Source organism: Malaclemys terrapin, chromosome 1 (genome assembly GCF_027887155.1).
Source record: "Malaclemys terrapin pileata isolate rMalTer1 chromosome 1, rMalTer1.hap1, whole genome shotgun sequence".
In the NCBI taxonomy this organism is placed as follows: Eukaryota; Metazoa; Chordata; order Testudines; family Emydidae; genus Malaclemys; species Malaclemys terrapin.
Genome location: NC_071505.1, coordinates 96803518 through 96827350, shown reverse-complemented (window position 1 = coordinate 96827350; position 23833 = coordinate 96803518). Strand labels below are relative to the sequence as shown.

The 23833-nt window shown below is 44.3% G+C and overlaps 1 protein-coding gene across 1 annotated transcript in view; it reads right to left on the bottom strand.

Moving 5' to 3' along the window:
- Nucleotides 1–23833, bottom strand: part of LARGE1 (LARGE xylosyl- and glucuronyltransferase 1) — a 377994-nt gene that overhangs the window by 64194 nt on the left and 289967 nt on the right. The gene's annotated exons all lie outside the window — the stretch shown is intronic.

Genomic DNA, 23833 nt, shown 5'->3' with positions numbered 1-23833 from the left:
TAAGCGCCGTCGACGGGGGAGTCGCGGAGGTCGATTTGCCGCCGTCCTCACAGCGGGGAAAGTCGGCTCGGATACGTCGAATTCAGCTACGCTATTCGCGTAGCTGAATTTGCATATCTTAAATCAATACCCCTCCTAGTGAAGACATAGCCTCAGGCTTACCATGGCTGCCTGCAAGCCAAATTCTGTTGCCTGGCACTGAGTGAGTGATCTCTCACACCAAACGGGCAGGCCCTCAATATAAGAGGAAAAATGCGACCTTGTAACGAAAGCACATGTGCTGTGTAATGTGAACAGCAACATTTAACGTGAAAAAATTTACCCATTGTTCTCTAAAATGTGTCTTTTTAACCACCTCTCCCTTCTCCTCCACCAGCTGCAAATGTTTCTCGTTCACAGAGGCTAGTGAAGATTAGAAGGAGAAAACGGCGGACTCGGGATGATATGTTCTCAGAGCTCCAGATGTCCTCCCACGCTGACAGAGCACAGCAGAATGCGTGGAGGCAGTCAATGTCAGAGTGCAGAAAAGCACAATATGAACGAGAGGAGAGGTGATGGGCTGATTCGCGGGCTGAAGAGAGCAAGTGGCGGGATGAAGAGGATAGGTGGCGTCAGATTGCTGACAGAAGGCAAGAGTCGATGCTCCGGCTGCTGGAGCATCAAACTGATATGCTCCAGCGTATGGTTGAGCTGCAGGAAAGGCAGCAGGAGCAAAGACCGCTGCTACAGCCCCTGTGTAACCAACAGCCCTTCTCCCCCAAGTTCCACAGCCTCCTCACCCAGATGCCCAAGAACGTGGTGGGGGGGCCTCCGGCCACCCAGCCACTCCACCCCAGGTGATTACCCAAGCATCAGAAGGCTGGCCTTCAGTAAGAGTTAAAGTTTGAAACTGCAGTGTGTCCTTGTCCTTCACTCCTCCCCCACCCCTCCCGGGCTACCTTGGCAGTTATCCCCCTAGTTGTGTGATGAATTAATAAAGAATGCATGAATGTGAAGTAGCAATGACTTTATTGCCTCTGCAAGCAGTGCTCAAAGGGGGGAGGGGAGGGTGGTTAGCTTACAGGGAAGTAGAGTGAACCGGGCGGGGGGAGGGTTTTATCAAGGAGAAACAAACAGAAGTTTCACACCGTAGCCTGGCCAGTCACAAAACTGGTTTTCAAAGCTTCTCTGATGCGCACCGCGCCCTGCTGTACCCTTCTAACCACCCTGGTCTCTGGCTGCGCGTAATCAGTGGCCAGGCGATTTGCCACAACCTCCCACCCTGCCATAAATGTCTCCCCCTTACTCTCACAGATATTGTGGAGCGCACAGCAAGCAGCAATAACAATTGGAATATTGGTTTCGCTGGGGTCTATCCGAGTCAGTAAACTGCGCCAGCCTGCTTTTAAATATCCAAATGCACATTCTACCACCATTCTGCACTTGCTCAGCCTATAGTTGAATAGGTCCTGGCTACTGTCCAGGCTGCCTGTGTACGGCTTCATGAGCCATGGCATTAAGGGGTAGGCTGGGTCCCCAAGGATAACTATAGGCATTTCAACATCCCCAACGGTTATTTTCTGGTCCGGGAAGAAAGTCCCTTCCTCCAGCTTTTGAAACAGACCAGAGTTCCTGAAGACGCGAGCATCGTGTACCTTTCCCGGCCAGCCCACATTGATGTTAGTGAAACGTCCCTTGTGATCCACCAGGGCTTGCAGCAGCATTGAAAAGTACCCTTTTTGGTTTATGTACTCGGTGGCTTGGTGCTCCGGTGACAAGATAGGGATATGGGTTCCGTCTATCGCCCCACCACAGTTAGGGAATCCCATTGCAGCAAAGCCATCCACTATGACCTGCATGTTTCCCAGAGTCACTACCCTTGATATCAGCAGGTCTTTGATTGTGTTGGCTACTTGGATCACAGCAGCCCCCACAGTAGATTTGCCCACTCCAAATTGATTCCTGACTGATCGGTAGCTGTCTGGCGTTGCAAGCTTCCACAGGGCTATCGCCACTCGCTTCTCAACTGTGAGGGCTGCTCTCATCCTGGTATTCTGGCGCTTCAGGGCAGGGGAAAGCAAGTCACAAAGTTCCATGAAAGTGCCCTTACGCATGCGAAAGTTTCGCAGCCACTGGGAATCGTCCCACACCTGCAACACGATGCGGTCCCACCAGTCTGTGCTTGTTTCCCGGGCCCAGAATCGGCATTCCACGGCATGAACCTGCCCCAGAAACACCATGATTTGCACATTGCTGGGGCCCGTACTTTGGGAGAGATCTATGTCCATGTCAATTTCTTCATCACTCTCGTCGCTGCGCTGCAATTGCCTCCTCACCTGTTTTTGCTTTGGCATGTTCTGGCTCTGCATATGCTCCAGGACAATTCGCGTGGTGTTCATAGTGCTCATAATTGCCGCGGTGATCTGAGCGGGCTCCATGATCCCAGTGCTATGGCGTCTGGACTGAAAAAAGGCGCGAAACTATTGTCTGACGGAGGAAGGGAGGGGCGAGTGACGACATGGCTTACAGGGAATTAAAAGCAACCAAGGTGGCTGTGCATCAGGGAGAATCACAAACAACTGTCACACAGAATGGCCCCCCCAAAGATTGAACTCAAAACCCTGGGTTTAGCAGGCCATTGATTTCACAGAGGGAGGGGGAAGCAAATGAATACAGAACAAATCTGGTCCATCTATCTTTTACATCTTAGGCTGGCAGTAGACGGTGCAGCATGACTGATAGCCATCGGCATCTTCTGGGTGCTTGACAGAAGATGCTGCATTACGATTGCTAGCCATTATCGTCAAGACGGTGCAATAGGACTGCCGGCAGGACTGAGTCTCCAGGAGACAAAACATGTCTGCCCAGGTGCCTCTGACCGAACTCACTGAGGAGTACGACGACGATGGATACCAGTCGTAATACAGCATCTGCTGCCAAAAGGCAAGGAGCTGCTGCTGTATAGCAATGCAGTCCCACGTCTGCCAGCACCCAGATAGCCGATGACGGCTACCAGTCATATTGCACTGTCTACTGCCAAAAGGCAATTAGTTGCTGCTATGTAGCAATGCAGTACCACATCTGCCGGCACCCAGATGACATATGGTGACGGTGAGCTGAGCTGAGCGGGCTCCATGCTTGCCGTGATATGTCGTCTGCAGAGGTAACCCAGGAAAAAAGGCACGAAACAATTGTCTGCCGTTGCTCTCACGGGGGGGGGGGGGGGGGGAGGGTGTGTGTTAAGCTGACGACATGTAACCAGAATCCCCCGTGACACTGTTTTTGCCTCATCGGGCATTGGGATCTCAACCCAGAATTCCAATGGGCGGCGAAGACTGCGGGAACTGTGGGATAGCTACCCACAGTGCAACGCTCCAGAAGTTGACTCTAGCTTCGGTACTGTGGACGCGGTCCGCCGACTTAATGCACTTACCACATTTTATGTGGGGACACACACAATCGACTGTATAAAAACGATTTCTATACAACCGGCTTCTATAAATTCGACCTAATTTCGTAGTGTAGACATACCCTAAGAAGCCAACTCAAAGAGTTCCTCTTATACAAGCATTCAGGTCTTGAGCAGTCCAGGCAAACAACGCACGTTACAACAAAACTTAAACTCGTTCTTCATAATAATTTTAAAAACAACACTAGCAGCCTATTTAATTTTAAAAACAGCAAAAAATATCCACCTCCCTTTCCATTTCTTATAAGGAGTCTTGAAGTTTAAATCTCCTCAGTGTGATAGATAGGCTTGCTTTGATCTGCTTCGCTCTTGGAAGTCTCAAGGCTCCAGGCTGCTGGTCCCGTGTTGCCCGGGGTTCCTAGGGACAGCTCTGTCCGCCATTAGGGAATTTTTTCCCGAGAACCCCCTGTAACATTTCACGAACCCCAGTTTGGGAACCCACTGATCTAGACTCAGCAAAGGGGCAGCTGGGCCAGAGGGTGGTGTTACAGGCAGGGAGGGGAGCAGGTGAAGAGCTGGGGGTGGGGAAAGGTGCTGTACATCCAGCAGGCCCATTACATTGACCCTAGAATTAAGCCTGATTTCAGTATGACTGGCCTGGACACTTGGGTATTGCTGACAAACTGAACTAGTACACCTGGCCACATTAAAGAGAGTATTTTCCAAGTCAGTTTTTTCATTCCAAAGGGCTTAGATGGTAGTTTCCAAGTGAGAAAAAATGTGTCTCGTGTCATTCAATAATGACCCCCACTGCAGCTGCTTTAAGAAGGGAAGTTACGGGCTCCAAAGGGAACCCTGTCAGATTACTCTCTGCCAGAGAAATGGTGGTGATAATGCTGGTTCCTGAGAATGGGTGTATCTATTATCAGCTAGATTCTGCCATCCTTACTCACACTGAGCAGAAGATTACTCCATGAAAAGTCCTGCTGATTTAAACGAGTAGACATTTAATTCTCGCACCATTAAGGTCAATGGGAGTTTTGCCATTCACTTCAGTGGAACTGGGACTTCACCCCTAAAGTGAAAAGTATTATTCAGTGTAAGCATGGTAGAATCCGGTCCCATGTATTTATTTTTATCACTTACGGCCAGATTGCGAATCCCTTACTTCCAATGGTGAGCAGTTACTTACAGGAGCAGTCCCACTGACTCCTATGAAATCACCATTGTAAGTAATGGGGGGTCATAATCTAGCCCGCGTAGAGAGCCTATCACTGTGGCAATGAGCATTAAGCAAGGAAAAACATGAGAGAGAACAGGATCCTCAGATCAGAAAGTAATGTTTAGTGGGAAAAACAGATGGCTCAACATTCATTCTTCTTCTTTGGTTGTTTTGTTTCTGGATAGAATTATACTATTTGTGGATGCAGAAAATGTAGTAGAAGCAATGTAGCTGGATTTAAGTAAAACCTTTAATACAATGCCTCACAACACCTTACTTGAAAAAATTAATTCACATGGACTTAGATAAGAATGCTGTCATGGGGAATGCAAACTGTCTGAAGGACCGTAAACAAAGAGTACTGATAAATGGCAATGTATCAAGTTGGTGGGATTTGTCTAGAGGGATCAGTGATAGGTTTTCATTGGTGTTCTGGAAGAAGGAGTAAACAGAATATTAATGACATTTGCAAGTGATACTAAACTGAAGGCCTTGTAAAAAATAGCACATTTAAATGATAATTAAGGGGGATTATAGCAACTATCCTCAAATATTTGAAGAAGCAAATACCAAACAGGGAGAAAAATTATTTGGGGGAGACCAAGGGGATATAAGTAGAAGTAATAGGAAGAAATTATGAAAAGGGAAATAAATGTAGGCTGAATATTAAGAAAAACATCTTAGGAGTTCCTATTAGATTGTGAAATAATCTACCAAGGGAAGTGATAGAAGCCCCATTGCTTTGTAGGGACGCACCAGTTGTAGAATCACACAGTCTCCAAACAGCTCTCTGTGAGAAGACTCAGCTAGGAAATTGCCCAGCACTCAAGTGCAGCTCCCATCTGAAAAGTACACCCAAAATAATATAGTCTTGCGCTGTAGAGAAAACTATACAAGGTAAGCTTATAAATTCGCCCCCTCCCTCAATGTGTAGGAAGATATGTACAACTTCTTGCCCCCCCAGTTATAAATTGCACAAACTGGGTTTAATAATAAACAAAAACAAGTTTATAACTATAAAAGGCAGATTTTAAGTGGTTATAAGGGATAGCAAACAGAACAAAGCAGATTACCAAACAAATAAAACAAAACATGCATACTAAGCTTAAGATCTTAAAGAGACTGGTTTCAATAAGTAATTTCTCACCCTAAATGTTGTTTTAGACAAGTTGCAGAGTTCCTGTAGCTTAGAGTTCCAGTTATTTCTCTTTAGAGACTAGACCTCTGTCTTAGTCTGGACTCAGCTGTGCCTTTCCCACCGCTCATTTCCTTTGTCTCTTCAGGTACTCTCAGCAGGCTTTCTTCTTGGGCAGGAAGGCAATGCAGAAGAGCCCTGTTTGCCTTACTCCCCAGCTTTAAATAGAATTTACATAAGGCGGGAAGCCTTTGTTTCCAGTGGAAAGTACAGTAGTGACCCAGGTGGTGTTTAGTACCAGGTGACATGACCACATGACCTAGTAGAGTCACCGCAACATCCCAGGATGCCTCTCAGGAAGTAGAGAGATTAGTATCTTTAAAGTCTTACTGTTTCTTCCTAATGGCCCATTAAGGCTGATGGCCTGTTGTCTGGTGGGTGTTTCCCAAGTAAACAAACAGTTGTAATTGTTACATAGTCAATATTCCTAACTTTAGATACAGAAATGATACATACGTACAAATTGGATAATCACATTCAGTAAATCATAACCTTTCCAATGATACCTTACAGGAGCCATCTTGCATAAAATATATCTCAGTTATGCCATATCCATAACGTAAGCATACTTCCATAAAGAATATGGGGTGTAACGTCACAACAAGTAGAACTACTAATCCCAAATTAGAAGGAAGCCAAATCTGATTGAAATTTGAGAATGGAAATCTTTTGCTGCCTAGTGAATTGTGCAAAAGAAAAAATATATTCCGGCCGTGTAGTCTGCGGCCTAGTTTAATGCTGTTCTCCACTTCAGTCCATCTGGTTCCTAAGCACACTTGAGCCTTTACTGGAGGAATCCCCTTTTATTTTCAATCTGCCTTTCTGCTGCAAGTAGTTATATTGGAAATGGACAAACTGCTACAACATGCCACAATACATTTTTGCCAAAGTGTTTGTTTTCTATCCAACATAATTGAATTTTTTGTTCCAAGCAGATCTGTGAGCATTGGACTAGAAACGGAGCTTGAATCCTATCTGGAGTTTGCATGTGTGTGTGTATGTTTTTGAGCGCATTAATGTGGATTGGCCGAGATTGAAGGTCAACAGGCAGCAAATTCTTCCCACTGCAGCAGCAGATTAGGTGAGATAACCTCCCATCCTGCTGTAGGTTATTTCCAGATGGTAAGAACTGTCAACTTTGTTTTAACAATATAATATACCTGAGGCAATGAACTATCCATTTATTTAAAAAAAATCTCATTGCAGGATTCAATTAATTCTGCTACATTTGTAAAATGTGTTTTATTATATATCTATATATATAAACTGCTAAATTTTGCTTTCTAATAAATCTTCTTTAAAAGCCCAATCTGGGGAGGGATGGGGAAAGTACTTTACATCTGCAGTATTCTCCATTTATTCACCCTCTCCCAGTCTTCTGTCAGGCAGTATTTTACGGTGTCACAACTAAAGAGATTATGAGTTCCTGAGGGGTTATCACAGTGGCAGCTGAGAGGCAAAAGCTGCAGGGAAGGGAGGGTAGAAACCAGAGCAGATGCAAATGTATATGAATTATGATCCAATGCAGCACAGGAAACATGTTCACAGCTTTTAAATACAATAGTATTGAGCTTACTGATGATTTCTACTCTAATTTACCTAAAGGTTTGGTTTAACACATTGATACAATCACCATTCAGGGCTTCTGCATTGCAGAATTATAATTTACTGCCACTGTAAAAATAAAGGGGAATATTTATAGCAGTTTAAACATTCATTAAAGATATACAATTCTCCTTAGTATTAGTGAGAATAAGGGATTTGCATTGAGGGGAGAGTTAATTCAATTAATTGAATTCATCTTGTTTAAGTGTGAAAGCAAAAATAAATGTGAATAGGAAACTTTTAAAAATGATAACGTAAAAGATCAGTACTTTCTCTTTAGAATCCAGTGCACTTTCATAAAGCTCTTCCATTGCTAAAAGGACACAAAATAAATGTCCCGGCATCCTGTAAGTCTGAACTAGCTCAGTTCGACACTTAGAATGCAGACAAAGTGCCTGGGATCATAGGAGGGAAAGATTGCCTCAGGAGCCCGCTCCCAGAGCCAAATTGACTGAAATTTCAGGCTGGATTCAAGATGACAACCGGCAGAATGCAGAGGGCTCAGGGATTTACCCTCAGCTGATGTGCTGGGGGAGGAAGAGGTGAGGACCCTCCTCCCCCCAAAGGAATCTTTCAGGAACATCTGGCCCCAGTTATGGAGCTTTTCATCTTTAGATGAAAGTGTATCATTTTCTTTTCCCCACACTCCAAACAGAAGCAGAAGGAAAAGTCTAGCAGAAAGAAAACACAAAGAGAAAAGGGGGAACCCAACTGGTTTATGAGTATTAGCCAGGCTACGATTAACCACAGAATGCCTTACTATAAAAAACAAGCAAAGGCAAATATTACAAAGCTGTGAATGCCTTGAAGAGCTCTTTGAAAAGCACTCTGGTTCATGGACCATTCTGTTTCTGTGGGGCTTTAATATTTTTTGTGTTTCTCTTTCCTTGTGCCTTATTACTAAGGACTATTGACATGTTAATAGATTCCTTGCTTCTTAGAAGTTCATTTACTCCTACTGCTCCATGGGTCTCAACCTGGGCTATCTGAAGTGTTACAGCCACTGAGTAGATGCAGTAGGGCCAGGGAGCTAGGAGGAAGGCTCCCTTTGGTTTATAAAAACAAGACTCAAAATGTTGAATGCTTTCAGAAATCTCCTGTTGACCCTATACTAGGTTAATATTTGATCAGCAAAATAAAACAATACTATATTTTGCCATTTTCAGGAATTACTGGCTCTGAGACAGAATGAAACGATCCCCTCAGCTTTGATTTTGCTGGGATTTGGAAAGTCCATGAGGGACAAACTTCAGACTGGTGATCCCTGGTGAGCCATGTGCTTATTTCCAATCTTAAAGCCACAGTCCTCTGTTTGCAGAGCTGTCAGTGTACTCACCACCCTCTTCTCCCGCCATCAGTTCCATTCCTCACTGTAACATTTGCATGAAGGGATGGAACTTGGGCAGGCGAGGCAAGGAAGGAGGAAGGGAAAACAGAAATCACTCCCCCTCTTCTGACCCTTATCATATGGATACTAGGTAAAAGCCTCATTTTCCTTCTGAAAAGTTGACAGGTAACACATTTGTGACATCATAAGTGGTTGCTGTCGAAATGCTTCTAGCTCGAGGCGAGCGATAATTGGAACTTCCGTCCCATAGGAAATTCGGCCGTGTCAACCTTTGTTTTTGTCCCAAATCAGGATGAAAAATTGAAATTTTTCACAGAACAGAAATTCTGAGAAAATTCAATTTGGAAGTGTTGAAACATTTCTGCATTTTCCCACTGTAATGCACTGCCTCATGGAAGCTGTAGTGCAGGAGCCTGCTGCTCCCACTCTTCTCTATGGGCCAGGCTCCATGACTGAATTACATCTGCCAAGACACACCCAGAGGTATGTGACTCCTATCATGCACCAAGCAGAGCGTGGTTAGACAGTCACTGTATTTCAGGGGTCGGCAACCTTTCAGAAGTGGTGTGCCGAGTCTTCATTTATTCACTTTAATTTAAGGTTTCGCGTGCCAGTAATATATGTTAACGTTTTTTAGAAGGTGTCTCTCTCTAAGTGTATATTATATAACTAAACTATTGTATGTAAAGTAAACAAGGTTTTCAAAATGTTTAAGAAGCTTCATTTAAAATTAAATTAAAATGCTGATCTTACGCCGCCAGCCTGCTCAGCCCGCTTCCAGCCTGGGGTTCTGTTCACCTAGGCCTGCAGTGGGCTGAGCAGGGCCTGTAGCCGGGACGCCGGCTGGCAAGGGGCCGGCAGCCGGGACCCCAGACCTGGAGGGGGGGTCCAGGGGTCAGGGCAGAGGGTGCAGGGCAGAAGGCTGGGTGTGTGTGTGGGGGGGAGGTTCAGAGGTCAGGGAAGTGGGGATGTGGGGGGTTTAGGGCAGAAGGCTGGGGGTGTGGGGACATTCAGGGGATAGGGCAGAAGGCTGGTGGGTGTGGGGGTGCAGGGCAGAAGGCTGGATGCCTGGAGGCTTCAGGGGTAAGGGCAGAGGGCTGGGGTGTGTGTGGAGGTGCAGGGCAGAAGGCTGGGTGTTGGGGCCAACTAGAGGTCAGGGCAGAGGGCTGGGGGCATGGGGAGTTCAGGGCAGAGGGATGGGGCTGTGGGGGGGGTTCAGGGCAGACGGATCGGAGTGTGTTGGGGTGGGGAGTTCAGGGCAGAGGGGCGAGGGGTGCCGGGCAGAGGGCTGGGGTGCTCGGCTCGTGGGGGTGCTCCCAGCCCCCTGCCCTGAGCGGCTAATGGCAGGGGGCTGGGAGAGATATGCCCTGTTCCACCCCCTTCCCCCAGGCTCCATCCCTACCTCTTCTCTGCCTGCTCTGTGGAGCAGGGAGCACGCTGCCGCTCGGCTCTGCTCCGCTCCCCCTCCCCCTCGCAAGGGAGATGGAGGGGGAGGAGGAGGGGCTGGAATGCACCACGCTGGGGGAAGAAACGGGGGAGGACGGAAGCTTGGCTGCCGCAGGACCAAGCTTCTGCCTCCTGCCCCCGCAGGGGAGAGCGGTGGGCGGGGGGGCTGAGAGGGGCGGCGGGGGGCCAAGCTTCCCCCTCCCCTGCTTCTTCCCCCAGCGTGGTGCATTCCGGCCCCTCCTCCTTCTCCTCCTTTCACTGGGCAGGCAGCGTGCCACTCAAAATCGGCTTGCGTGCCGTGTTTGGCATGCATGCCGTAGGTTGCCGAACCCTGCTGTATTTCCTTATCAGTGCACTGCATTATGTGAAATACAACCTCCAGGGAGCTCGGCCCATAAGAGCGAATGGGAGCTCGTAAGGCAGTACACTGACAGGGTAATACAGTTGAATGTTTTAATAAACTGGTATGAAACAAAATGTTTTGGGTCAGTTTAGCAAAATGAAATATTTTGATTTAAGTTGAAACAAAATATTTCATTTTGATTTTTGGCAAAAATTGAGATTTTCCGCTGGAAAATTTTGATTGTGCAGAAACTGCTTTTCCCATCAGTAAGTCATTCAGATGGGAAATTCGTGACCAGCTCTCCTTCTAGCATAGGGAACATGGGGGTTTCTATTGAAATTCACAAAGGAATGTGAATATAGGAAGTCGCAAAACAGCAATTTAGCAAAGGAAACACAGGTCATATAGTGAAACTTTCAAATTAAATCCATTCATTAAAGTTGTCATTTTAAGGCAGGTGCAAAAATATTCAATACTGAGTAAAGGAAGTTTAGCTGTATTTGAAGATTTTTATTTAGCTGTTAAGTGTGGCCCTGCCTCTTTCTTTTAGCCAGTACAAAGTGCTTTTGTGAGTTGTTTAGGTGATAGCAAAATATGTGAACAGCATCTCAGACTCCATCTATTTTAGCTATTTATATAGTGCCTATCACCATACTGTCCAAATACTGGATCACCTAAAGCAGTATAGTACCTGACAAAGATAGGAAGGGACTCACTTTAAAATTTATTATAAAGCATCAGCGAGATTTAAAAAACTTATTGGGATTTTACAATGTATGACAAGCATGCCAAAGACCACACTTCAGACCACCCAATCCAGAGTGTGTTAAGGGGTAATGTGCCAATTGTAGGCTGGCACTGTGAAGGTTTAGACTAAGCTTGTAGACTCAGCAGAATGTGTGGCTTGTAGCTGAGCTGTCCCAGGAGGAACAACAGGAAGGAAATGTGACACAGAGATTCACATTTCCTCCCTTGCTCCAAGGGGGAGGAGAAATTTGCCACTCTATTTGTACTATAAGGTGGTGATCTCCCAAAGATTATGCACATGCTTATAACTTTCACTTTACACACTTAACTTGAAGTCAATCGGACTTCTCATAATGCGTAAAGTTACGCAAATGTGTAAGTCTTTGCAGATGACCAAAAAATTGGGGGATAGTGGTAAATAACAAGGAGGACAGGTCACCAGTAACTAGTGATCTAGTTCATTTCGTAAACTGAGCACAAGCAAACACTATGAGTTTCACTACAGCTAAATGTAAATGTTTACATCTAGGGACAAAGAATGTAGGCCATACTTACGCAATGTGGGACTTTATCCTGGGAAGCAGTGACCCTGAAAGATTTGGGGGTCATGGTGGATAATCAGCTGACAATGAACTGCTCTTACTGTGACCAAAAGGACTAATGCAGTCCTTGGATGCATAAACATGGGAATCTCATGGAGATTATTATAGAGAGGTTATTTTACGTCTGTATTTGGCACTCGTGCGACTGCTGCTGGAATACAGTGTCCAGTTCTGGTATCCACAATTCAGAGAAGATCCATGAGAATGATTAAAGGATTAGAAAACATGCCTTATAATGACAGTCTCAAAGAGCTCAACCTATTTAGCTTAATAAAGAGAAGGATAATAGGTGGCTTGATTACAGTCTCTAAGTACTCACATAGGAAACAAATATTTAATAATGGGCTCTTCAATCTAGCAGAGAAAGGTATAGCACAATCCAATGGTTGCTAGACAAAATCAGACTGGAGATATGGCATAAATTTTTAACAGTGGCAGTATTAACCACTGGAATAATATATATCAAGGGCTTGTGGTGGAGTCTCCATCACGGACAACTTTCAAATCAAGGGCTAATGGGATCCTTGGATGTATTCTAAAAGACATGCTCTAGGAATTATTTTGGGGAAGTTCAATGGCCTGTGTTATACAGGACGTCTGACTAGATGATCATAATGGTGCGTTCTGGCCTGGGAATCCATTCATCTATGAAGATCATGGCCTAAATAACCAATTGTATCATTTGCTGATACGGAATCCACTGGGCCAGACCAAAAGGTGTGATTCTTATTCACACCAGGAGATTATGAAGTTAAGCAACACATACTTAAGTGGAGTACACTGTAGTAAATTCTGCACAGAATTATGTGTGTGTAAATACATGCACATAAACATGAATGCCCACACTTATTTATTGTGATGGGGGCGCCTCTAGGCAGGACTGTGATACAAATAATAGTAACAATAACAAATATGTTGATATATTAAATTAGAAGCCCATGAAATTCAGAGTTTAAGATGCACAGACACATTCAAATAGCCAACACAACCATAACTCTGCCCCAGCTGGGATGTGACAGTGTATATAAGTCTGAGATTTAGAAATCTCTGCATAGTTTTTTAAGTAGTTGGATATCATTAAGTGAAAGATACCAGTTCAGAGGAGTGATGGTGAAATTGTTGACTTGATTTAGTTCCAGTTATTTCTCTTTAGAGACTAGACTTCTGTCTTAGTCTGGACTCAGCTGTGCCTTTCCCACCGCTCATTTCCTTTGTCTCTTCAGGTACTCTCAGCAGGCTTTCTTCTTGGGCAGGAAGGCAATGGAGAAGAGCCCTGTTTGCCTTACTCCCCAGCTCTAAATAGAATTTACATAAGGCGGGAAACCTTTGTTTCCAGTGGAAAGTACCAGTAGTGTCCCAGGTGGTGTTTAGTACCAGGTGAAATGACCACATGACCTAGTAGAGTCACCGCAACATCCCAGGATGCCTCTCAGGAAGTAGAGAGATTAGTATCTTTAAAGTCTTACTGTTTCTTCCTAATGGCCCATCAAGACTGATGGCCTGTTGTCTGGTGGGTGTTTCCCAAGTAAACAGACAGTTGTAATTGTTACATAGTCAATATTCCTAACTTTAGATACAGAAATGATACATACGTACAAATTGGATAATCACATTCAGTAAATCATAACCTTTCCAATGATACCTTACAAGAGCCATCCATGGAGAGAGTGATGGGGAGTGATGAACCCGTTCCGCTGCTTTCTGTGGCTTTTTCCTGAGGCTTCCTGGGCCCAATGCAGGGAATTGCAGGGATTGAAGAGCCTCTGGAGAGGCTCTCCCCCTGAACTTTAGAAGGCTCCACAGCCTCCTGGTAGCCTCCATCCCTTGTGGCCCTTCTGTGGCTATTTGGAGCCTTTCAAATCTAAACATCTCATAAACCCCTTACCAACATCCAGAGCTAAAATATGTTCACAGACAGTATGGGAAATGAGCAGTGTGTTTCATAAGGCTCACCAGTGGGGTCCATAGGCAGGAGACCAATGGCCCCGGATCTCCTTCCCCATCCCAACCCCTCTGCCATCTCCAGTCCAGATGATCTCATAAAGTCAATGGGATTTAGAGGCCTAAGTGCCTAAGTCACTTTTTAAAATGGGGCTTAATCATTTAGGCATTTCTAAAAGATGTACACATTTTAGTTGCTTATTATCAGTTTGTTATTTGGTTGCTTTATAAAATGTTTTTAAGGCAGTGGTCCCCAAACTTTTCAGGGTCACATCCCCCTAACCTGCCCCCCCACCCCGGCCCGGACACAGACAGAAGTAAGGGAGTCAAGGCTGGGGCCACAGCTAGGGGCAGGGGTGGGGCTGGAAGCCAGGACTCTGGGTACAGAGCCGGCAGCCAGGACCCTAGGAGCAGAGACCCGGACATGGGGCTGGCAGCTGGGGCAGGACCAGGAGTGGAGCTGGGTGGCGCTCCCTTTCCCACACCCCATGGGGGTTGGCCTGGGCACCAGCTGCGCTCCCCCCCAAATGTTCCTCCGTGCCCCCAAGGGGGGCGCACCTCACACTGTGGGGAGCTCTGTTCCAAGGGCTTGTTTACATAGCACTTTATGGCAAGCCAGGGTGTGGATCTATAGCATACCACATCAGATTGCTACACAGTAATGTCCCCTGTGGACACTGCTATAGCACAGTGAAAATCCTGGAGTGTGGCTTGACGTATGTGCATCAAGTTGGTGCACTGTAGATTCACTTCCTGGCTTGCCACACAGTTACTTGCCTTGCAGACAAGGATTGTACCTTACCACCAAGCAGACAGTATTTTCTAATGCAGCGGTTTTCACTCTGGGTCCTAAAGGCCACTCACTCATTACTGCAATCCACCCATTCGCACAACCCTTTCCATTCTAATAAAAGTTGGGTTAGCAGCAGAACTACATAGCTGTTTTGTGTGAGGAGTAGTTTTGTGGGCTTTTGCCTGGAGCAAGTGGGGACAACACATATTGACAGGATGTTGAGATCAACTATATAGACTCTTGAACTTATTGTGGTTGCTGGGAGATGGTGGGCCTCAGCCTGCCCATAGTTAAAGGCACTCCCTCTCATCTGAGGGGGAGGGGGGCCAGTGTATCAAGGCCACAAGTAAATACTGGGGACAACAAATGAAAAAAACAGGGATGGGTGTGAAGGTCATAAGGTGAAAATCAGGTAACCAGGAGACACCAAGCAGAGAACCCCTGACAGCGCCCACTGCTCCTCAAAGGCATTGAAGGAGTCAGTGGACACTGCCCAGAGAAATGCTGCTCAGGGGTGTAACTTCACAGGATTAGAAATAGGCCCCAAAGTCACAGAACGCCCTCTCATCCAGCTTCCTCCTCCTGATGTGATGGATGGCCATCAGTTTACAAAGAGTTCTCACAAGTCCATGGGGCCACAGATGGGGTATGAGTAGAGCAGAAGTTGTGGGGAGAATTGCAACCAGAACCTCAGTAAGAGGGTCTGGAGGACCTGGAAGAGGGGTTGTAGTCTAACACATAGATGTGTGCCAGAGTCTCTCTATTGCTGCAGAAAGGACAGGTGCCAGGGGAGTTAATGAACTGTGTCACATACATGCCTGTGACCTCAACTCCATGGAGGAGCCGACAACTGATATCCCTAGCGGGCCATGGAATCAAAGTGGAGTACAGGCTGGCCCATGGGTACAGCCTCTTGAAGGGCTTGAAACTGTGTTCTGTGCAGGCAGATGGAGGAGGGGAGGGCTGAGGAACTGCATCTGGAATGGTTTTGGGTAGGAAAGGGTCAGAGCAGAGAAAGCAGGGGAAAGGAAAGGACTGAAGTGCTCCTTCCGGGACCTAGCACCTGCCCTATTTTGCAGATTCCCCCCGTCCCCATCCCCCACTCACCGCCCCAACTAGAAAGAAACTCAGTGGGTTCCCCATCATGAAACACTTCTGGGTAACGCCCCACATGCTGAGAAATCCTGCACTAATGGTTGGGAGAGGCAAAATGGAGTCTAATCTGGACTCTGCCACTTCCTGCTAGGTGAACTTTGGCAAGTTACACAATCTCTGTTTCCCCAGCTATAAAAAGAGGATATACTTATTTAATTGTCTTTGTAAAGCACAATGAGAACCTGGGATAAAAGATGCTCTGTAAGAGAGAAGTTTTGTTGTTATTACGATATATTTGTAGGGATTCTCCTTGTGTATTCCAGAGGGTTTTTTTTCTGTTATTAGGCACTAGGATAGCTTTGCTCATTTTTATGCATAATTCTTTCTTCATCTAAGCTTAATGTACTACGGAGGGACCCCCTATAATAGAGAGAGGGCAGCTCAGAGTGCTGGACAACTGACTCGTAAGTCTCTCTTGTTCATAAAAATCCAAAAATACTGCACTTCAAAATGACCTCCTAAGTAGGTTGGAAAGAAGTTTAGGATTTTTTTTTTTTGCATAACTTAATTTACAGTGCATATGTATGTCTATGTATTTACATTACACATATCTAAAATATTATGGCTAGATTCTGATCTCAGTAAAACCACTTTGAAGTTGGGCCAACTTCATCAACTTTAATTGAGTTACTCTGTATTTACACCAGTATTATTAAAATCAGCATCTGATCCGGCGTGCATCTATGCCACAGCTTTTTCATCACAGGTTCCTTGGGAGATGCAGCGAATGAGTGCTCCAATAAAGCCAGGTGTTGTTCTAAAGAATGCAATTATAACAAGGCTTGATGGAGTTAATTGCCAAAGAGCAGTGGCTGTATCTCAGAGAATGCTATGAACAGTGGACCAATTCATTCACAATTATGCCATTATTTCCTGGATAGGCCTCAAACTGGATACACCATTTTTAGAAATGAAATACACATTGACCTGCATTTCTGAAATGTCAAGCGTGTTGTAAACTAGTTCACAGGACATCAAATGCTTTAGAAACTGAGAAGGGGAGATTGGAAAGGGAGCTGCTTTTAATCTGCAGCCAGTTTTTAGATATCTTATTTTTAAGTGCAAGCTATAGATTACAGAGAGAACAAGACACAGGGAACTGGTCATTAGAAAGCAAAATTACCATTTCAGTGTTCCACTGATGACATAAATAGATTGAGCATTCTGCTCAAGGCTGAGTGCATTAATGCCTTGACAGAATTACATACTTACAAAATCACTACTTAAACTGCACACACATTACCCAGATTTTTCATAAACCAGAGTTAATGCAGTTGTGTAAAACAGAGTATATTGGTCTAAAAACATTACACACAGACTACAAGACTCCCCAAGTAAGAAGACAGCCAGGGAAAAATCTAGCACAAAAGTCTGAAGAACTACTACAATATGAAATTGATTAAACAGACATGATGTTATCTTTTTTCTTGGCACTAGTGTTTGACCTCATTCTTCCTCTATTTTTTTTAATCATATAAAGTGAATTTTCAGCTGTTTTCAAAGGATCCTGTGCTCATGGTCAGGCCTAATGAAAATTCCTGTGGGGCCAGAACCTGTAGTAGCTAATGCTTTGTGTAACAGGAGGTCTGCATGTTGCACTGGCTTTCAGAGAGGGTGTGGATAAACTTAGTGAAATTGTCTGGAATGAGTCCCTTTACATGCTGTATAGCTTAGGGTTCTGTGACCGACTAGTTCTCAAACCTTTTCACTCTGTAGAACATCCCTTGAGAGATTCACTCCTTAATTACCTCCTCTCCTAAACATCCACTGCTTGGTTTTCAAAATATTCCTCCCTAAAAACCACTAGGAAAGGCTCTATTTGTGGTCAACATCGATGGACTACAATTTGAGAATCAGTGCTGTAACTAGATTGCTTAGGTTGATTTCTGGGTCTTATGGGAAAACAAATGATGGTAGGTTAGTTATTTTTCTTTATGCCAGGTCTGTGCTGGATTAAGTAGTGGTATCCACAAGACTTGATCCCGAGGATTGATGACCACCAGAAACTTCCACCAAAGTCATTGGGAGTTACAAATGCTCAGAACCTCTCAGGAATCACACCAAATACTTGTTTTTTCTAATATAATCAGGGCCCTATCCTGCAAACATGCATATGCAATATTGTGGACAATAATAGTTGCACTGATTGGAACACTCATGTAATCAAAGTACATGTACATTTGCAGGATCAGGACCTTAGACAGCTCCATTTTCGAATGGTTTATATACATTACAATTCTTTGCTGTCCTTGGTAATTTATTTGTTGCATTGAAGACACAGTATCACTCCTGGCAGGCCCAAAATGTGATATAACATTATTTTATATACACAATCTGCTCTGCAAGAGACCTTATTTGTTAATAAGAATTATAAAATTTTCATACAAAGTCTATATAATTCTTTATGTATGTTTCCCAGTCCAAATACATCTTTCAGTGGTCTTTTCTCAAAGAGTGAAAAAATAGACCAATGTCAGCAATCCACCACTCATGAAATACATTGAAATAATAAACGAGTGTGCACATGTAGTCTGTGAATCACTGTGTGCTATGCTTGCCTTTCTATGCCCAATTCACAGATATGGTCTATTACAGCTCTGAGTTTGAGAGTCTGTCTCTTTAGCTTAAGCTGTAGCAACTCCTGCTTTTTTAGCTCAGAAGGTCCTTGTTTCAGTTCACAGTGGGTCAGACAAGATGGTGACCATTACATAACGGGGGCTAGTCTGGGATTCAAAATGCTGTGGGTCTCAGATGCTGAGGACGGGCTTTCTCTGTTGAGAGGAAGTATGTAATCCACTGGTCAGTATATGTTACATGTTCCTTTCTGTGCCCAACCCATAGAGGATGTCAGTTTTTTATACAGCCTAGCTCTGTAGGTCAAGCTATAGAGACTCCTGCTTTTAGCTCAGATGGTCCCCCTGGTCAATCCCTAGAAATGATTCATACGGCAGTTGTCACATAGACATGATGCAGGAAAGGAAATATTTTGGTATGAAAACATTTCAGTTTCAAGTTTCCAGGGGATAGGATATAACATATCATAATTAACTGCAGGGAATTATTATTTTTCCAATGAAAAATGATTTTTCAAATTAAGAAAACTCTCAGGCTCTCTTTTGAATTTTTCAGTGTCAATAAATTGCTTCCGTTCTTAAAATGCCAATCCTTTCTTCAGCTTAACCTTGTTCCTCCTTGTTCTGCATTTGGCATTAGTTCACATAGTCTCTCTGCTCCCTTTAGAATTTCATATGCCATACTGGGATGGATGTCCCCAAAGAAAGGACTCCTGTGCTGTGGCATGATAGGGGAGGGATTACAAGCTGTGCTGCAACAGTGGGCATTGTTGTAAATAGACAAAACTCTCTCAGGCCCTGAAAGCACAATACTAAAAATATCGCATGGCACAATTTTGTTTGAACCATTCTACAACTCCATTTGAAGACTCAGGGTCCGATCCTCAGCTGCTGTACATTGGCCTACCGCCACTAGAATTAAAGAGCTAGGGGTGATTTACACAAGCTGACTATCTGGCCTCAAGTCACTACAATGAAATCACCAGAAACTGCTTTTAAAAAGTGTTTTCCACCATTTGGGAAAGTATAACATAGACAGACCTATACGTCAAATAAATTACCAGGCCCTGAGAGTTTACACCCCTGAGGCTAGGTCTACACTACCTGCCTGAATCGGCGGGTAGAAATTGACCTCTCGGGGATCGATTTATCCCGTCGGGACGCGACAATCAATCCCCGAATCGACGCTCTTACTCCACCAGCGGAGGTGGGAGTAAGCGCCGTCGACGGGAAGACGCAGAGGTCGATTTTGCCGCCATTCCTACAGCGGGGTAAGTCGGCTGCGATACGTCGAATTCAGCTACGCTATTCCCATAGCTGAATTTGCGTATCTTAAATCGACCCCCCCCCGTAGTGTAGATGTAGCCTGAGTCTTAAAAGAAAAGAACAGAGATTAGAGAAGCCTTCACTTTTATGTTCAGAATTTCTTTGAGAAGATAGTTTCCTGAGGACTCAGAAGACCATTATTCCAGAAAAGAATGACAAGGCTGTAGAGAAAAATTCTAGAGCGATCAGCGTAACATTGGTAGATGGAAAAAGCCCAGAAAATATTATGCAGAGCCTACAGTAATTGGAAAACACTTTCAAAAGCACAGTTTAATTAAAGACTGCCAGCATGGATTTAAAAGAGGGAAAGTTTGTTTTAACTAACAACATACTGGGGTCCATCAAGTATTACTGCCACTGTAGACAAGAGAAATGCAGTGGATGTTATATACAGTACTTAGACTTTCCACAAAGCATTTGATAAGGTACCACACTGACTTTTATTGGACAAAGCACAGAAAAAACTGGTACAGTGGTTAAAACAGCTTGCTGAACTGAAAACTGTTTCAAACAATGGAAATAAAGAGTGACTGTAAATGGGAACTTCTCAAGCTGAAAATGACGTTTTCATTGAGGTCTACCCTCCCGCATGCTGGATATTAAGTCCTCTCTGGTTTTCTTTAGATGGGAATATTTAGATGGGCTGGGTTGTGACTTGGACTGTATGCCTGTGCAAATGAATGAGAGAGAATAAAACCCTCTCTGACAAACCTACATGGACTATCTGGACATTTCGTCTGGGCACATAGGAGTGGGGCTATTCATTTGCAGTCGTGGTTCAAAGAGCAAGTGAGCCAAGAGTGACAAGTGTAGGATACCCGGTGTTGGTGGTGATGGGACATATCTAAAACACAAAGACATGTGGAAGGCAGCTATGGTGTAAAAAACCTAGAGGTGCGTGACAGATGAGAGCAAATTAAATACAAACTTGCCAGTGTAACGTGGTGGCAAAAATCTCTTGCCACAAAGCTGAAATAAGGCTGTATATTCTGCAGAGCTATAACAGAAAAATGAATGGCGTAGAAGAGAATACAAATCTCAGGAAGTGATACTGGTGCTGTATAAGATGCTGGTGAGATGCTATCTACAACACTGCACTCAATCAGTCTGAATATTGGAGATTTGGTCCTTTGCTTTTAACTTCATTAGTTTGGGCTGGATTATTCCCTCACACTAAATGACTGTTGTCATAAACATGGGGGTGTAGGGACTTGGGGGGATATTTGGGGAAGGTAGGGTTCCAAGTGGCCCTCCCTGAATGTTTGTTTAAATCACTTGGTGGTGGCAGTGATACTAAGGCAAGGAAGGAGTTTGTGCTTTAGGGAAGTTTTTAACTTGAGCGAGTAAAATAAGCCTAGGGGGTCTTTCATGCAAGTCCCCACATCTGTACCCCAGAGTTCAGAGTGGGGAAGGAACCCTGACAACTGTGCAGGGTAATAGGGCTCCTTCTGTGTAACCCTCTGCAAGGATGTGTTAGCCTTGCCTGGCTTATGGGTCTGGGCGTGACGGGACAGAGCAGGAGCTATGCACGCAACACTCCCACTGCAAGAAATTGGGTGGGCAGGGGGGAAATGGCTGGGCATGGTGGGGGAAGTATACTGCACCCTTAATAGGGCTGTAGCAAAGCACTCCCACCAGAACAAGAACGGAGCAGGGAAGAAATTATGCCTCTGAGGCCTTATTTACACAAACACTTAGTTCATGGCAAGCTGGGGTGTGATTTTACCCCACACTAGCCTGCTGCATGCTACTTGCCCATATGGACCCTGCTGATGTGCTCTTTGTTCCACTTGGCTTTGACACGGAGGTGCACTGCATGCCTCAGCAGCATCCACACAGACACTTACTATGGCGTAGATTTACACTCCAGCTTGCTGCGAACTGAATGTTCGTGTCGACAAGCTCTGAGGCACAATTCCTCCCTGGAGATCCTACCGGAGTGGCTTAGCTACACATAGCTCCTCACACAGGCTCTGGCTTAAAGACTCAGTCTAGCTCTTAGTTTAAAGGCAAAATATTAATGTTAGACTGTTGCGCTAGTTTAAATATGGCTTCACTAGCCACTTACAAAAGGGGTTAGACTAATTCTCTCTGGCTTATATTCAATACCTCTATTTATCTAGTCAGCACTTTAGGATTTGCTCCTTTCCTACTCTCCTTCAGCACTCTGCTAATTATTCGAAGAGCTGGGCCCTCCACTTCCCCTTCCCTGCCCATTGTTTTTCAGTGCAGCATTTTGCTAATAGTTCTCATCTCTTTGGCCACTTCCTTCAGAATTCTGGATCCCTCCTGGCCCTAGAACTGTGTTATGGGTCAGCTGTTTTAATTTGCTTATCACATAACAGATAAGGCTGTGATTTCCTTCAGTATTTCTTCCTCCTCTCAGGAGATTTATGTCTCTGGTCTCTTCTAGGAATATTGAGGCAAACAATGGATTTAATTTTTACATTTTTTTACAGCCACTTATGCTGATTCTGTCAATAATCCATCTTCGCTATCTCAGAGATTGCAATGTCTCACTTAATGACCTCTTGTTGCATGTGCTTGAAAAATGTCTTTCCATTTATTGTAACCTCCTATGTAATCTTCCTTTCACTCTCCACCTTTTGGTTTTCTCTATTCTTTTTTTACACTCTCATGAGCTGTAAAGGGCTGAATTTTAATGGATCTGTCAGGAATAACTGAAAAATGGGTCTCTGAGCAAGACTAAAATCTATGGGAAAGATTATGCATGGCCGTGTAACAATGTATGTATATAGTTCTGTCAAGAATTACCATATGTAACGCACGCAAAGTACTATAGACATTCAATTATATTAGCTTCAACCAAGCCAGAATTTAGTAATGTACTAAAGTTTGTTTGGTACTTTTACAATCTGTTTGGATCAGTGCCTTGTGCAAAGATAGAATAAAGTTACACTGCTCTCCAAGTAACAGGAGCTGATCAAATCAATTTTAAGATCCTGGGTGTGGGTCACTGCTGTGCGACTCTAGTTATATGCTGGTGAAATGAATGGAGTTCAGACATTGTCAAACTGAAGTAACTCAGTGACGATCAAGGCCCTCTATGTCAACTTGTGCCTCAAAGCTGCCAGAATGGAAAATACATACAAAAATGAGGAGAAAGAGGACGGTTATATAAATGGTGGCCACCTTTCAGTGGAACAAAAAGTATTGCATGGTGATGTGGCATTGAAAAGGCCTTTTTTTTTTTTTTTTTTTTTACAGCCTGCAAGGTAACTGCAGATCGTGTGACACACCAGTGAAAATCGGCATTCTGTCAGGTAGTTTAGGATGGGTGATAGTCCTACTGTTTGCTCCTCAACTTTGGGGAATTGAGAACCAGGAACTCCCTAGGCTGCTACTTATACTTGCGGTAGCTCGATGTTTATCTGTAAGGAACTGGAAATCACACCCCTAGCTCATAGTGTAGATGAAACCTTACCCAGAAGTCTGTTCGATCTTGTATAGGTTAGGAGCACATTCTCATTAGAATAAATATAGACATAAGTGAGATGCTTTGCGGAGGCTGAAGTTCCCCAATACTGTCATGATTACCAGTTGATCATACATAGCAGTATAGGATATGAATGACTGAACTACTTCAGCACAGTGCAACCCTATGGAACCCTTTTTTAAAAACAGGGTCCATTTAATACAGCCCAATGTATTTCTGTGAAGCAAAGTCCAGTTACAATGAAGAATTGTTTAATGACGAAGAGTTATTTAAATGGACACATCTTTTTTTAAATGGAGCCTTCACCAGCTGTTCTGCCCTTTTATTGCAAATGCAGAAGGAACATAATTCACTACCCTAGCATATAAAATCCGAGATAGAAATGATTTAGATGCATGTGTGTGTTCTTTATACACCTGGTATGTTTTCTCACATTTCAAACACAAATCAGTGGGAAAACTTGTCTCTCCTGTTATAATAAACTCTGTGATATAGTGCATTTTCTCCCCTCATAGTAAGCAAAAATTGACGATCAGAGGTTTGCATTTTATTAGGACAATTATGGGCCTATTGCTGTTCTGGAGGAATTACATTTTTCTCACTGTGAAATTTTGTGGTGCCATTTACATCCAGTGACTGGAAATGAGCCTTTGCTCCTATTCCTTTCCTCTTGCTGGGCCCAGACATGCACG